The sequence below is a fragment of the Corvus brachyrhynchos genome, unplaced genomic scaffold, assembly GCF_000691975.1.
Source record: "Corvus brachyrhynchos isolate BGI_N302 unplaced genomic scaffold, ASM69197v1 scaffold80, whole genome shotgun sequence".
NCBI lineage: Eukaryota > Metazoa > Chordata > Aves > Passeriformes > Corvidae > Corvus > Corvus brachyrhynchos.
The window spans coordinates 10,064,703-10,070,545 of record NW_008236769.1 but is presented as its reverse complement, the minus strand read 5'-3'; the positions used below and the strand labels follow the sequence as shown (position 1 = coordinate 10,070,545).

Here is a 5,843-nt window from a genome sequence, read left to right as displayed (position 1 = left end):
GATGGGAATGAGGGAAAGACTTCTTATGTCAACTGATTTCCCCCTTTGACAAGGTAGATGTATTCCACACATTTTCTGCGTGGGGTCATTCAGATCTGTGAGGAAGCGCCGTTTCAGATCACCTGGTATAAGCTTCTGAAAAGTTCCTCTTGTGCACCTCGAAAGCGCAGTTGGTGTGAACCTGAAAAGTAGATATTTGAAAAAAGTGGCTCTGGGATATAAGGGATGTAGGTGTCAACCCTTTGACCCCAACTTATCAAATGTTCTTCTCCTTTACTGCATGGAAGCCTTACTTAAGCACAAGCTTGTTAGCTTATTTAATAAGTACATGTGTGTTATGGAGTCGATGATCTGCAGAAAATATTCCAGCTTTTGGACCAAGGGCAAAATCCTTCTTTCCAATCTGTACAGACGATCTTTATGCTGATACTTTGCTCTTCCTAAGGGATTTCCCGTACTGAGGGGAAGAGAAATATCAGAGCTCAAATCCACCAGGTGTATCTGAAAGGAGAAACCTGCTTTGTTGTCCTCCTCATTGTGCCCCTCAGCAAGAGGCAAAATGCAAAACAGAAAATGCAGTAGAAAATATGATTGATAGTGCAAATATTTAATAAACTGACTGTTCTTTACTAAGTCTGGTGGCTTTTTGCAATGAGATGATAGTTCCATTAGCATTAACAGACTTCACAACTCAACAAAGGAATGGAGATACTTCTCAAACACTTATCTTAGGCATTTTCTGTGAGAAAGCAACATTTGAAAAGGTTTCCTTTCCACTCTTTAGATGTTTGTGATCTTGGATCACCCCTCTAGTTTCTCTTCCTTTTTTTTTTCACCAAGTGTAGTCATTTCCAATAAGGTTCATGAAGGGTTTCTGCTTTTGAAGGTCCCAAATGGCTTAAATCACTCCTAGCACAAATGCACTCTCTATTGTGGAAACTGAAACCTGCCACACCATAAGGTGATCTGTATATTAGAACCAGATATCCCTTCGCATCTGTATTTCCAAGCAGCTAAGCGGTATGTTTTGAGTTAACCTGCTTTTAGAGTGGCTCATCAGATAGAGATATAGCTATAAATACTGCTAAAGGGCTGGTGTTTGCCAGAGTTTTGCAAGGATGCTGGCAGGGGAGAGGAGGAAGTGTAGGCAAGAGGTATCTCTCCTCTGCAAAACACGTATCACCTACACAAACTACCACACCTGCACACCATGATGACAGGGCGCCACTTCTTCCCACTATCTAAGGAAAATGTGGTCCCTTGCCAGATGAACAACAGGGTTTTGGGGGCTTCAGGTTGAACCCCTGCTGGCTCATCACCATCCCCACTATCCCAGTGTGCTTGCTAAAGAGACCAGTCCCACCTCCAGCTGAGTGTTGACTGCATCTTCTCTGAAGAGCTGCCCTTCATCCCTCTGCACCGTGGTATGTGTTGTCATGGAGAACCAAGACATTTTCTCCAAGACAGACTGTTGGAAGGGCCATGCAAGGTGATTCACCTGACTTTTCCTATATGATGGTCACCCCATGAACGTGTGGGCAATGTTGGCTAGACATGCTCTATATTTAAGAGGGGCATAGGATGAAAAGGTTAAACACAGAAGTCTCCATTTATTTTGATTAGTCCCCTCCAGCAGATGTGGGAGGAGAATTTTGCATGAGAGAGGGACATAAAAGGGGCATTGACACCTCTTCCCACTTAGTATGGCAGACAACTAAGCTGTACCTTCAGCTCTCCTCACCCACTTCTCCAGTACTGTCTTCATTTAAATCAAGACTAACTTCCTCTGGGCAAGATACGCATTTACAAAGTGTGATATGGAAATTTTCTTGCAGCAAGGCCACTTATTGCTCCAATTTCAGTTAACTGCAGTGTAGATTTTATTATTCATAGCCAGAGGCTTGTGTAAATTTCTGGGTTGACTTCTCATGTCCTGGCAAGGGCAGAATGTGAGCTGCGGTGCTCAGGTTTCATAATGAATTACTGTGGGAACTGGCTCGCGCCATCCTAACACAACTCCGGGAGTTTGGGAAGTCAAAGGGGAGTCTTATGAGAAGGAGCTGATATGGTTGGGTTTCCTGCCGAGCCCCACTGAGATCCTGGGGAAGATAGCACTTCCCAGTGCTGCTCGACAAGAGAAAGCAAACAGAGCTTTACCACCGAGTTCACTCAGTGCTTGACCCAGCCTTCCTACTGCTTCAGGGTTTTCTAGGACTAATCAGAATGGATAACAAAATAATTCAGAACAAGAAAGTGAATGCATTTGGGGTTTCCATGGATTTACATTAGGATCTGAGTTCATTACAATATTAATTTTGACTAGGTCCAATCCTTTCTAAAGGCATTTCAACACTATTTTCATGCTGGATGAAAATGTAATTTTTGTATACCATAATAAACATATTCATATGTATGTAACTGTATATTTCTCCAGATATGTATCTCCATAAATGTTGGAGTATTGCAAAACCATTCATAATCTATTACAGAACCTTTTGAAAAATACATTCATCCCCAGATTTTAATGACTCACATAAACGCTAACTACTCATGGATTTCTATAAAGATTATTTCTGGACTGACTCAAAAATTTATGGGTTTACATTTGTATATATATCATTGGTGAAGGAATTTTTGTTTGGGAGGGAATATGTATGCTTTACTCAAATATGATTTAGAGAAGCATAATTTTCACATGACAACGGAAAACACTTTCCTTGATCTAATGGCAGTTTTAAAGGTTGAATAGTTGTCCTCTTTTATGATGAATAACTCAAAAGTCAGTGGAGAGGAGATGCTTTCTGTTTTCTATCTATGCAGAGGACACTTGCTTCTTATTAATATAAATCATAAATACATGTAATTTTTAAAATATAATAGTTCCATGTAATTTTCACAAGTTTTCTTGAACATTAGAGTATCCCCATGGTATATACATGATTTGAAATATTTTACTATCAAGGTGGAAAAGCTAGTATGATTTTTACTCCAATGTTAATAATATTTGGGGGCTAACTTTGATCCATGCATCAATTTTCCTTTTACACAACTGTAAAAGTACAAAGGATGTTTTGTAGTGTAAGTTCTTAATACTTTCTTTGATTGAAATTGGCTCAGTCCTGGAATTAATCTAAAACTCCTGAGTCAATCAGATTTAAGAAGGTATGAGTTTTTATGAAATTCACTAAGCTCCAACAGTTTTTGAAGTTTGATCTAAGAATCCAATCTATCAACACATGTGGACGTTCATTACAGTCCTTTACAATGTTTAATGGTCTGCTAAAATCATTCAAGATTGGATGAAGGAAAGGGAACAGCATTTTAATTTTTACTTCAGAATCCTCAGCTTCAAGTTTTGGTAGAAAATCTTCCGATTCAAACTGTAGATACACACAAACAAACTAAAGACTACCTTGTTAATAAAAAAATACTTTGATTTTTCCCTTATGTTGCATAACAAAAAAATCAAATGTTATTTCAAAATTGAGAGTTATATTCTCTTGTGACAGTGCAAGTTTTGTTTTTTCAGTTCCCTAGATCTTTTTATTTAGGAAAAAAAATGAATTGTGTGCAGTGCTTCATTTCAGGAAACCTTAATTTTCTGGGGGAAAATTATTCCAAAATTTTTACTTGGTAATAGGTTAATGTTCTGAAAAGCTTTGAAAAGTCAGGGGTTTTTTTTACAGTGTCTCTGTGTTTTCCAACGTGATTGTTAACAGAACAAAATATCCATAGTTTGGCCTGGTAAGGATCTCTTTCCATAATGCTCTTTTGTCTGTATAACAATAATAAAAGCTTTATTGGCACCTATTTCACATGACTTCCATAATTCTCCTGTGGCTGACCCTAACCAGTACCAATAAAACCATGCATTTTCTCACTGTACATTAAAAAAAAAAAAAAAAAAAAAGGTAAAAATTTTATAAGGAAATCTATGCCAAAGACCTTACTAGAAAAGTCACTTTAAGACTGGATTTTATTGTAATTGTATCTCATTTTCAGTAGGGACTACTTTTTTATTTTATGATATCATATAATTTGCTGGTGATTTATTTTCTCCCTCTCTCCCCATCTCCAGTCAAACAATTAAATATTTCTGAAAGAGCCCTGGAATTTTAACACAAGGGAATAGATATCCCCCAAAACCATCCTTGAACCATTTTCTTAGTTAATATGTTCAGGTACCCAAGGACATTCTCCAGTTCGATAATTTATCAGGGGTTAAAATAGCCCTCACTTAGCAAGAAGCCAGCTCTTAAGAGATGCTATTCATGCTGCCAGTTGTACGGCATCTCTAACGAGCAATAAATAGGCATCGCGGACACTCAGGACATGCCACAGGCTGGGAGTTTCCATCCAAAGCGCTTAGTGACTATCTGTGAATAATGAACACATTCATGGGACACAGCATGGGTTGTGCAGCGTCCTTGAAAGGGGAAAAGTTCTCTTCCAGTATCCCTGATGGTGAAGAATGCAGCTGGATTAGGTTTATTAAGAAAGTACAGTGGAAAGAAAAACAATTTTCTCTGTTTCCCCGTCTTCAGGGACCCGTTAAAATTTACCGCAAATTCAGAAGGAATCCACAAAGTGTTGCTGCACTTAAGTGCTATTTAACTCACATTTGAGGGGCTTTAGGGTTTTCTACATGCAAGAAAAAGTTTCCCACTGCCGTGTCCTCCTCCTTTGCCGCAGAGGCCACTCAAAATGGGGTATCCCCGTGAGATGCGCATGGGACCTCCATCCAGGCGGGGGGCTGGCAGGGACACCCCTCTGGAAAGTCCCCTCTGCTTGTCCCTGCGAGCCTCAGCGGGGCATAACCCACCACCCCTGGGTCCTGCTCGGCACCGGCCCCTTTTTGAGGACGGCAGAGCCGGAGCCGGGACCTGGCGAACTCTATAGGGATGAGACCCGCCCGAGGGGGAGAATTTGGGTGGCTCCCCGGGAAGGTGAGCGGGCCCCCGCCTCCCGAAGGGAGCAGAGAGAGTGGAAGGTGTTACACAGAGGTTTAGAGGGGGTACAATCATCTTCTTGTTGATCAGTATTTCATGGGGAATGTTTGTTTGTTTATTTATTTTGTTGTTTTCTTGTTTTAGTATTGCTTTTAAGTAGGTATCCGAACCATCCCACCACCTCTGCTCCTCTGAGGGAGCTTTGGACCCGAAAAAGCAACACTGCTTTCTAGGAACAGGTTTTGCCTTTTGGTGGCTCCCGACTACTTACTGAAGGTGCTAATATAGTCATTATTTGTTTTATTTTTATACCTAAGCACCTAAAGAGAACATGGCTGAAACAGTATTTTTATTTATAAGTATACACATACATATATACATATATATGTGTGTGTATGTGTACGCTTATGAATTATATATATATAAAAATATAAAAATATATATTTATATACATATAGATATATATATATATACATCAAGCAGAGGCAGATATTGGCCAATTCCCTTACCCCCAGCGATGCCGTCTCATCTCTTAGGAAGGTGTCAGCAACTGAGCGATCTGTTCAGCACCGCGGTTTTTTTGACACGGAGAAGGGAGCATGGTGCCCCTGCCCAAAGCCACCTCTGCCCGCAGCGCTGGGGGTCAATAGCCCCCGCAAAGGTCCGGGCTCCGAACGCTCGCGGCCCTTAAAAGCAAAGAGGAGCAGAGGTTAGGGGTGCGAGCGATAAAGGCTGCCTTTCATTTCGCTTCTACTTTACGACACACCGAGGCAGTGAAGGGAGAGCGAGGGGAGGCATCAAACACCAGCAAGGTAATTGCATTCACATTGCGGGAAGCCGTTCCGCTCCCTGCGGGAGGCGGCCGGGCAGCGGCGGGGGGGGGCGGGGCCGCGC

At 41.1% G+C, this 5,843-nt stretch overlaps 1 long non-coding RNA gene across 2 annotated transcripts in view; it reads right to left on the bottom strand.

Annotated features, from left to right (window-relative positions):
• The window catches only part of LOC108445064, a 37,672-nt gene that overhangs the window by 29,274 nt on the left and 2,555 nt on the right, over positions 1 to 5,843 (bottom strand). The window contains exon 2 of one of the 2 annotated variants that reach the window (XR_001859810.1): positions 5,459 to 5,635. This is a non-coding gene — a long non-coding RNA (uncharacterized LOC108445064). Of the gene's footprint in view, positions 1 to 5,458; positions 5,836 to 5,843 lie in introns of those variants that run through there. The other variant, XR_001859809.1, reaches the window with a different exon arrangement.